The sequence below is a fragment of the Pyrus communis genome, chromosome 4 (assembly GCF_041283825.1).
Source record: "Pyrus communis isolate YQ-2024b chromosome 4, ASM4128382v1, whole genome shotgun sequence".
In the NCBI taxonomy this organism is placed as follows: Eukaryota; Viridiplantae; Streptophyta; class Magnoliopsida; order Rosales; family Rosaceae; genus Pyrus; species Pyrus communis.
This window is the reverse complement of record NC_142568.1, coordinates 19,747,713-19,758,475: the sequence shown is the minus strand read 5'-3', so window position 1 is coordinate 19,758,475 and position 10,763 is coordinate 19,747,713. Positions and strand designations below refer to the sequence as shown.

General features: G+C 36.3%; 2 pseudogenes; both read left to right on the top strand.

Moving 5' to 3' along the window:
- The first annotated feature begins 347 nt into the window (after positions 1-347).
- Positions 348-3,517, top strand: LOC148697601 (receptor-like protein 19; annotated as a pseudogene).
- Positions 3,518-5,186: 1,669 nt separating this feature from the next.
- Positions 5,187-10,318, top strand: LOC148697600 (receptor-like protein 33; annotated as a pseudogene).
- Positions 10,319-10,763: the final 445 nt, after the last annotated feature.

The window sequence follows — 10,763 nt, the reverse complement described above, 5'->3', positions numbered from 1 at the left end:
TCAAGAATTTAAGGGTCAAAACAAGTCCATCAAATCTAGAGTACAAGATAACTGGATTGAATGCGTAACCTTGATTCAAGAATACGCGTAAGTAGCTAACTTGATCCTGTGGTGGCAAGTCGAGATGGTTGAGCGCGGACTTGACTCAAGTGGTAGTCTAAAGTAATCTGATAAGCGGGAACTTAGAAATTTTCCCAATCCAAAAATTCACGACAACTTGTTACAATGATAACCTTAGGGATATTCAATCACCAGTGGTAATGATTTGCTTGATAGGGTGTTAATGGGTGATTGGATGACCGATGGTCTCAGCTAAAACTTTCAGATCTTAGTGATCTTCATGAACAATGTATCTGATTCAGAAAAGATGCGAATTGTTACAGGGTAAACATGAACCTACTAAAATGCCTTCCAGTACTAGAAGGTGAATCTGGGATTATAGTCGAAATCAGTGTTAATCGAGACTTCTGTCTAACGAAGTCTAGAATGAAGAATTCTGTCGTGCGGTTAAAAGTATAGTCCTCAAGGACTGGTAGATAATATATTGAGTGAGTTGATCAACAAATACCAAAACGTCATCATAGTCTCCACATGTACAAGGTGGTTTGTATAGGAAATGTATGGTGACATTCACCCATTTCCATTTGCATCCCCAGCAGGTTCTCGACAACCTAAAAAAAGGACAACCATGGAAATTTCTTCCCACCTCCAAACAAGAATAGAAAGAAATTGAGATAAGCCCGATGACTTCCATCTCTCCGCTTCCACTTAACAGTAAATCAGACATTTCCTCACATATTCAACGATATCCTTTTCATTCAATACCAGTAATAAAATGGACGAAAAAGTGGTATAGTTTAGTACTGCCAGCATGCATGGCATACGCTAAAATATGAGCCTCATTAAAAATTTTCCTTTTTCACAGCTTCATTACCCTTAAGCAAAAATAATTTGTTTTTTATCAACAGAGTTCCAACTCCTCGTACTTTTAAATCCAGTCTTATATCATTCGACACTTGCTCCTTCAAACTCGCCCATTACTAATCAAACTCTTTGACTTAGAAGTGAGTTGACAATACTCATCGTGGATCGGGTGCCAAAGTAATGCCAATTCCTCGAAGAGTAAACAACAGTGGGACATAGATAGCTCGGAGGGAGGTAACCTATCCATGGAATTTCTGATTAAGAGCATCAACTACGACATTTGCATGACCAAGATGATACTCAAAAGTGCAATCAAAACCACCGATGAGTTCCATCCACCTCTTCGGTCTCAGGCTCAACACATTCTGGATGAAAACACACTACCACTTCTTTGGTCAGAAATGATGTGATACTTCTTGTTGCAGAAAAAAAGTCACCAGATTTTACAGCAAGGGAAATTGTTGCTAGCTCTAGGTCATGAATATGATACTTCTCTCTATGAGGTTCGAGATGTTCGGGAGCATAAGTGATGACCTTTCCATGCTACATCAGAAAACAACCTCAAATGTGACAAGGATGCAATACAAGAGACTAAAACTCACCATAATTGTCAAGAATAGCAAGGACGGAAGCATGAGTAGGACAATGCTCCAACTCCAAAAAGTTACGTTCCCAACTTTCATGCCACATAAATTTCTACAAAGAAAGGGTGTTATTAGGTTTTCAAGTAAAACGATAACCATTGGCTCAATGTCGTAGATAGGATTGTTCACTTTATGCGGTTCTAACCATTAAGAGGCACAAGCGTCACTTAGTCATGTTGCATCAGTGTGAAGCCAAACATTCAATATAACATCACCGTAGAATTCAAAATTTATCGATGTCATAAAAAAGTGTAAGAACAGCGATTAGGTGAGACAACACTTTAATATTCAGAACTTTGTTCACGCTCAACATCTCAAACAAAATTGACTAGTTTCTTAACCAAAAAGGAAATGAGGCTATGCTCAAAGAATCATTAAGAACTGCTGATAAAATTTGACAAGACCAAACATATTTTGTATTTCACAACACCTTGTGAGGATTTTCAATTTTCACAGTTGCAACATTTTTGGAAATTGATAAGAATATCGGCTGCTACAATAGAGTCTACCAAGAAAAGTATCTAATCTAAACAAAATCAACATTTGAAGAATTTGGTGTAAAGCCGACTGTCGATTTTTAGTGAACTTGACCTCGTTGTTGGAGTAGACAAGAAGGTTATTGATAAGATAATCACGAATCCATCGGAAGTGATGTGAAAATTAACTTAACACACAAATTAAACCCTCTTTTGACAATTGTAGTATATATATAAGTAGGGATCGTTCTTAAACCGGGGATTAGGAAGGATTGCTAAACACTTTAAACTGACTCAAATAGATAAAACTAAGCTTTAAAACACTTAACTCAACTTAAAAGACTCAAAACAAGTTCACACAACTCAAAATAAGCTAAAAACACTCAAAACTGCCTAAAAACACAAACTGGGCAGATTTGACTCTAAACACAATTGTGGATGAATTTTGGTTTTAACTTGACTCAAAACACTTGAAAAGACAATCTAAAACATATTCTAACTAGTTAGACACTCTAAAATAAAGGGGGATTTGGTTTTGGATGAAAATAATTAAATTGGGCAGATTGTAAACTAAACAGATTAGACACTAAATTAGGTGAATTGAATGGATAAAAGACTAGTTAGAGGGTCCTTCTCCACACATGCACATATGTAACACAAATTGATTTACAGATTTTATCCCTTTAAATCAAGAACTTTAAGGCTATAGTACAATATAACTAGTACAATAATAAATAGTTTTAGAGATGCAATATAACTGATACAATATAACTAGTACAATAATCAAGAGTTTTACATGGGCAAATAGATTTTTTCCATATTTAACACGTGTTTCTATTTAGGATGCTGTAATAGTTACTCGTAAAGGTTTAGAGATGAATCTGCTAAAGATTATCTCTATCTTTACCTTGATTGATTTCTCATTCAATAATTTCAACGGACAAGTACCTAAGGAAATGGGAGATTTTGAATCATTACATATCCTTAACTTGTCTAAAAACACTTTCACAGGTCAAATCCCATCGTCAATGGGCAACATGCGGAATCTCAAATCCTTAGACCTGTCACATAACAAGTGAAGCGGGAAAATTCCAACGTAGTTGGCAAACCTTAGTTTCCTTTCATTCATGAATCTGTCAAACAACCAAGTGCAGAATCCTAATTGGCACTTAGTTCTCAACATTTCAAAGTACCTCCTTTATAGGTAACAAAGGACTATGGGGGCCACCATTGACGGCATACAACAAAACATGATTGTCACCACCACCACCATCAAATGAAAGTCATCAAAATTCTGGAGATGAGATTAATTGGGATGTTATAAGTGTCGAAATTGGATTTGCATTTGGCTTTGCAATTGCAATTGGGTCACTTGCGTTCTACAAGACATGGAGTAAATGGTATTACAAATCAATGTATAACATCCTCGTTAAGATATTCCCTCAACTTGAAGAAAAAATTGACCCTCGCTGAGTGAAGCTGAAGTGAGAAAGGTTTATCATTTAGGAGTTTGGGTTTGAGATGGGATGAGAAAGTGGTGAGGTAAAAGCAGGATTGATATTACGTATTTATGGTGATTGAGAAACGTTGCATGGGTGATGAATTAGTATGTAAACATTGTAATCTTAGAGCTATGCATGGGTGATATGTGATAAGTGATGAATATATGTGTGAACAATCTAATTATAGAGATATAATTAGAGTGTGAATAATAATCACGGCTGATCAATCACTAATCATGCATAATTATGTACAAGAACTCATCATCTAAGTCTTCCCGATAGAGTATTGATTTTCCTTTATTAGTTTTATCCAGCTAATATTCACGTTAGATTTTTATCATTCTAAATAATCAAGAGCCTAGGAACCGTAGTATAATATAGCTAGCCTTATTTAGAGTGCAGTACGTACTTATTAAAGGTGACAAATAGGTTAGCCCATCTTGGCCAATTTATTTAAAATCGGCCCACATGTGTTGTAATGTGCTTAGGTTAATCTACTTAATAAACGAGATGGGCCAGCCCAATTTAATTCAAAAACACAATTCTAGTGACCAAATATGCTTGCATTTATTAGTTATTACCTAATTAATATTCACGTTAGATTATTATCATTCTCAGTAATTAAGAGCCTTAAGGCTAGTACAATAATCAAGAGTCTTATTAGTTTTCTGGCTACCACGACTCTGACCGACTGACCAACTACACCATTGTCGGGTTCACCTGCCAGCAATTCACCCGCATTTCCTCGTAGCCTCCTGTTAGTGGGCTCAAGGCCTGGGTTGGGCAGTACCACGGTAGTGGTTGCATTGGGTGCTAGAGAATCCCTCTAGTTAAGTTGGACATCCTAACTTAGCCCACCCATAGCCACGGCCATAATGCCTGCACAGGAAACCACCCCCAAGTAAACATCCCCGAGCTCGGACTTGACAACATTGAAGACCTGAAATTCACAAAGTGAATCCATGTTAGGAAAAAAAAACCCTTCTCTCATTCCATGGGAGATGCATTCGTATGTGAATACTATAATCTTGTAGCTGTGCATGGGTGATGAATGATGAATATATGTGTGAACACTCTAATTATAGAGATATTATTAGAGTGTGAACAATGATTACAGCTGATCAATTACTAATCATGCATAATTATGTACATGAACTTATCCTCTAAGTCTTCCTAATATAGTATGGGCTTACCATTATTAGTCATTATCCAGTTAATATTCACATTAGATTTTTATCATTCTTAATAATCAAGAGCCTTGGAACTATAGTACAATATGGCTAGCCTTCATTAGAGCTGCAGTAAGTACATACCTAATAAAGGTGACAAATAGGTTGGCCCACCTTGGCCAATTTGTTTAAAATCGGTCCAAATGTATTGTATCGTGCTTAGGTCGATCCACTTAATAAAAGGGACGGGCCAACCTAATTTATTTCAAAAACATTGTTCTAGTGACCAAATATGCTTGCCTTTATTAGTTATTACCTAATTAATATTCACGTTAAATTATTATCATTCTCAGTAATCAAGAGCCTTAAAGCTATAGTAGAATATAACTGGTACAATAATTAAGACTCTTATTAGTTTTCTAGCTTCCACGACTTTGACAGATCCACCAACTATGACATTGCAGGGTTCACATGCCAGCAATTCACCTGCACTTCTTTATCGCATATGCAGCTGCAATAGCAGAAGCTACGGTCAATGGGTGGGGGAGTAAGAATAGGAGGAGGAGAGAAAATGTGGTGGTGAAGAAAAGTACTCTGTTTTGCATCTCCACTGGAAAAGAAAATAGAGCAAGTTTGAAAGGATGGGCTCAAAGCGTTAAGGAGGGCTTAGGAAATGAGAGTTCAGGAAGCATATCTGAAAGAATGAGAAAAATGGAGATGGGGTTAAAAGGAGGATAGAGAGAGGGCATATTTATGGTGATTAAGAAGCAAAATGAGGTGTTTCTTGTAGCTGTGAATCAGTGCTTGGACGATGAATATGTATATGAAGGCTGATATAATTGAAGTGTGAACGCTAGCTGATCATGCATGGCTGAACAAATCAAACACTAATTTTGCATAATTATGTACATTAACTCATCCTCTAAGTCTTCACGGTAGAGTATTGGCTTACCATTATTAGTCATTATCCAGTTAATATTCACGTTAGATTTTTATAATTCTCAATAATCAAGAGCCTTGGAATTGTAGTACAATATAGCTAGCCTTAATTAGAGCTGCAGTAAGTACATACTTAACAAGGGTGTCAAATACGTTGGTCTGTGATGCGAGATTTATACGACACACAAATTAAACCCTATTTGTGACAATTGTAGTAATGATGTAAGTAGGGATCGTTCTAACCGGGGATTAACTAGGGGTGCTAATCTACTTTGCATTGACTCAAAAACATAAAAACTAAACGTAAAGACTCTTAACAAGACTACTATGACTCAGAACAGCTTTGAAACACTCAAACTGCCTAAAACAATCAAATTGACTCAAAGAGAAACTAGAACTTGATTTGGACGAATTTAAAAGTGTTTATGACTCCAAATGCTTAAAGACACAAAAATAAAAACAAATACGAATTATTACGACTCAATAGAATATGGGGGGAATGTGTTTGGGCGAGATTAAATTAAATGGACAGATTATAATTAAAACAGATTGTAAAACAAATTGTGATGAATTAATGGATGATGGAATAGCCAAGGGGTTCTTCTCCACACATGTTACACTTGCATACAAGATTGATTTTCAGTTGGTCTTTCGATAAATTATGAAACTCAACACCCCGGGTTAATTAGGTCCGCTTCAATTAACCGTTAAGTTTTCCTTAAGTTAATGAATTGGATGGGTTTGCGCAACGCAATTCACAACATTCTCCAAAAGTCCTTTACGTGAAAAGCACAATAAAGATACAATCAAAGATCATTAAGCATCATGAAAACTATAAGTGTTGACGAGGCCTTTGTTACTATGATGAGCATGAAACTAGTGCCAAGAATTCATTTAACGCGATTGTTTATAAGCAACCTCCACTACTTGTGAATATAAGTTCATAACGATTAGGTGAAACTCACTTATATTCTAGCGTCATATTCATGCATGAAAATTAAGCGTGCACTCTCAATAAACATACATAAATAAGTTATCAATCAAACGGTTAAACAAATTTAATCCACAACTTATGAAATTCCAACCAAAGGTAATCAATTCATATTGCAAGCATAAACATGGTTTCAAATCACCCCCTAGCTAAAGGGGGTTTAGTTCCTCATACGTACAAGACAAAGAGAATTGAAATTAAACATTGAAATCAAAGAAACACCTAAACATTCCAACAACTCAAACTTGAATTGTATGAACGTTTAGGCCCTCTTCTCTTCCTCTTTATTGAGGCACAAGGTCTAAGGAAATGTTTAGGGTTTTAGGTGTATGTGGAATGGAGTGGGGAGTGGTTGGAGATGGAAGCAATGGAGGAGAAAAGGTGCAGAAAATGGAAGGGATATGCACGGCAAGAATGGGGGATTTTGTGTTGGTGTGTTGTGTGATTGTTTTGTGGTGAATGGAATGGTTTGTATGAATGCATTGCATGGTTTTATAGGGAGAGAATGGATGGGAGAGCATGTGAATGGCAGCTAGGAATGATTAAAGAAGGGAATGCATGTGGAATGACAACTAGATTGGTTGGTAGAAAGCTGAAAATGCAAATGGGAATGCTGGAAATGCAAGGGATGCACGGCAAGGTGTGTTTGTGATGCATGTGGCTGAATTGTTTGTTGGGAAAGCTTGTGAGTGAATGATTAAAGATGCATGTGGATGAATTATAGAATGGGAAAGCATGTGATTGACAACTATGGTGAATGATGGCTGCAATGATGAAGTGGGATGGCTGAAATTAGATGGAAAGCCACGGCAATGGGATGTGTTTTGTGGAATTGCAAGGTAGGGTGAATGATGATGAATGCATGTGGATTAAAGAAGAATATGGAAGTGAATAAATTAGAATAGGGCTGCAAGTTTAAAGGGCTAGGGTTTAAGTACATAGAATGGGCCTAAAATAGGGTGGTTTGCATGGCAAGGGAAGGGAAATATGGTTTAAGCCCATGGCAAGGTTGTGTAATTGGGTTAGGGCCATTGTTTTGTGTCCTCAAGTGCATACAAGGCCTTCAATTTCATCCAACACTTTGGCTCCAAGCATAAGCTATCCATCCTTAGCCCAATAGTGCTCCAAAAGACCCAAAATGCACTTCTTTGCTCCTTTAGCCCTTAGAACCTGAAAACATACGAAAATAACTTAAAAGACTTAAAGAACTAAGAAATAACAACGTAAATGCACAAGAACAAGCCAACTAAGTTGCCTAAATATGCTCCTATCAGTCTGTCTTGGCCAATTTATTTAAAATCGGTCCACATGTGTTGTACTGTGCTTAAGTCGATCCACTTAATAAAAGGGACGAGCCGGCCAAATCTATTTCAAAGACACAGTTCTAGTGACCAAATATGCTTGCGTTTATTAGTTATTACCTAATTAATATTCACGTTAAATTATTATCATTCTCAGTAATCAAGAGCCTTAAGGCTATAGTACAATATAACTGGTACAATATAACTAGTACAATAATCAAGAGTTTCACACGGGCAAATAGATTTTTTCCATATTTACCACGTGTTTCTATTCAGGATGTTGTAACAGTTTCTAGTACAGGTTTAGAGATGAATCTGCTAAAGATTATCTCTATCTTTACCTTGATTAACTTCTTATGCAATAATTTCAGCGGACAAGTACCTAAGGAAATGGGAGATTTTGAATCAATACTTATCCTTAACTTGTCTAAAAACACTTTCATAGGTGAAATCCCATCGTCAATAGGCAACATGTGGAATCTTGAATCCTTAGACCAGTCACATAACAAGTTGAGCGGGAAAATTCCAACGTAGTTGGCAAACCTTAGTTTTCTTTCATTCATGAATCTGTCAAACAACTAACTGGTTAGGAGAATCCCAATTGGCACTCAGTTCTTAACATTTCTAAGTAGCTCATTTACAGGTAACAAAGGATTATGGGGGATGACGGCATACAACAAAACATGATTGTCACCACCACCACCATCAAATGAAAGTCATAAAAAATTATGGAGATGAGATTAATTGGGATGTTATAAGTGTCAAAATAGGATTTGCATTTATCTTTGCAATTGCAATTGGGTCACTTGCGTTGTGCAAGACATGGAGTAAATGGTATTACAAATCAATGTATAACATCCTCGTTAAGATATTCCCTCAACTTGAATAAAAAATTGGTCCTCACCAAGGACATGTCCACATAAATCAAAGGTAGAGACGCTGAGTGAAGCTGAAATGAGAAAGGTTTAGCATTTAGGAGTTTGGGTTTGGGATGGGATGAGAAAGTGGTGAGGTTAAAGCATGATTGATATTACGTATTTATGGTGATTGAGAAACTGTGCATGGATGATGAATTAGTATGTAAAAATTGTAATCTTAGAGCTGTGCATGGGTGATTCGTGATAGATGATGAATATGTGTGTGAACAATCTAATTATAGAGATATAAGTAGAGTGTGAACAATAATCACGGCTGATCAATCACTAATCATGCATAATTATGTACATGAACTCATCATCTAAGTCTTCCCGGTAGAGTATTGGCTTACCTTTATTAGTTATTATCCAGTTAATATTCACGTTAGATATTTATCATTCTCAATAATCATGATCCTTGGAACCGTAGTACAATATAGATAGCCTTAATTAGAGTTGCAGTATGTACTTATTAAAGGTGACAAATAGGTTAGCCCATCTTGGCCAATTTATTTAAAATCGGCCCACATGTGATGTACTGTGCTTAGGTCGATCCACTTAATAAACGGGATGGGCCAGCCCAATTTATTTCGAAAAGATAGTTTTTGTGACCAAATATGCTTGCATTTATTAGTTATTACCTAATTAATATTCATGTTAGATTATTATTATCATTCTTAGTAATCAAGATCCTTAAGGCTATAGTACAATATAACTGGTACAATAAACAAGAGTTTTGCACGGGAAAATAGATTTTTTTCCATATTTACCACGTGTTTCTATTCAGGATGCTGTAACAATTACTAGTAAAGGTTTAGAGATGAATCTGCTAAAGATTATCTCTATCTTTACCTTGATTGACTTCTTATGCATCAATTTCAGTGGACAAATACCTAAAGAAATGGGAGATTTTGAATCACTACATATCTTTAACTTGTCTAAAAACACTTTCACAAGTGAAATCCCATCGTCATTGGGCAACATGCGGAATCTCAAATCCTTAAACCTGTCACATAACAATTTGAGCGGGAAAATTCCACCGTAGTTGGAAAACCTTAGTTTCCTTTCATTCATGAATCTGTTAAACAACCAACTGGTCGGCATAATCCCAACTGGCACTCGGTTCTCAACATTTCCAAGTACCTCATTTACAGGTAACAAAGGATTATGAGGGCCACCATTGACGGTAGACAACAAAACAGGATTGTCACCACCACCACCATCAAATGGAAGCCATCAAAATTTTAGAGATGAGATTAATTGGGATGTTATAAGTGTCGAAATTGGATTTGCATTGGCTTTGCAATTGCGATTGGGTCACTTGCGTTCTGCAAGAGATGGAGTCAATGGTATTACAAATCAATGTATAACATCCTCGTTAAGATATTCCCTCAACTTGAAGAGAAATTTGGTCCTCATCAAAGACATGTCCACATCAATCAAAGGTGGGGACGCTGAGTGAAGCTGAAGTGAGAAAGGTTTAGCATTTAGGAGTTTGGGTTTGAGATGGGATGAGAAAGTGGTGAGGTTAAAGCAGGATTGATATTACGTATTTATGGTGATTGAGAAATTGTGCATGGGTGATGAATTAGTATGTAAACATTGTAATCTTAGAGATATGCATGTGTGATATGTGATAGGTCATGAATATGTGTGTGAACAATCTAATTATAAAGATATAAGTAGAGTGTGAACAATAATCACAGCTGATCAATCACTAATCATGCATAATTATGTACATGAACTAATCCTCTAAGTCTTCCTGGTAAAGTATTAGCTTACCTTTATTAGTTAGGGTAAATTACAAAAAACTACCTTAACTATTTGTGTCATGACACTTTCATACCTCATTTTTTAAAATTGACAATGTCATGCCTCATCTTACGAATTTGTGCCAATGTCA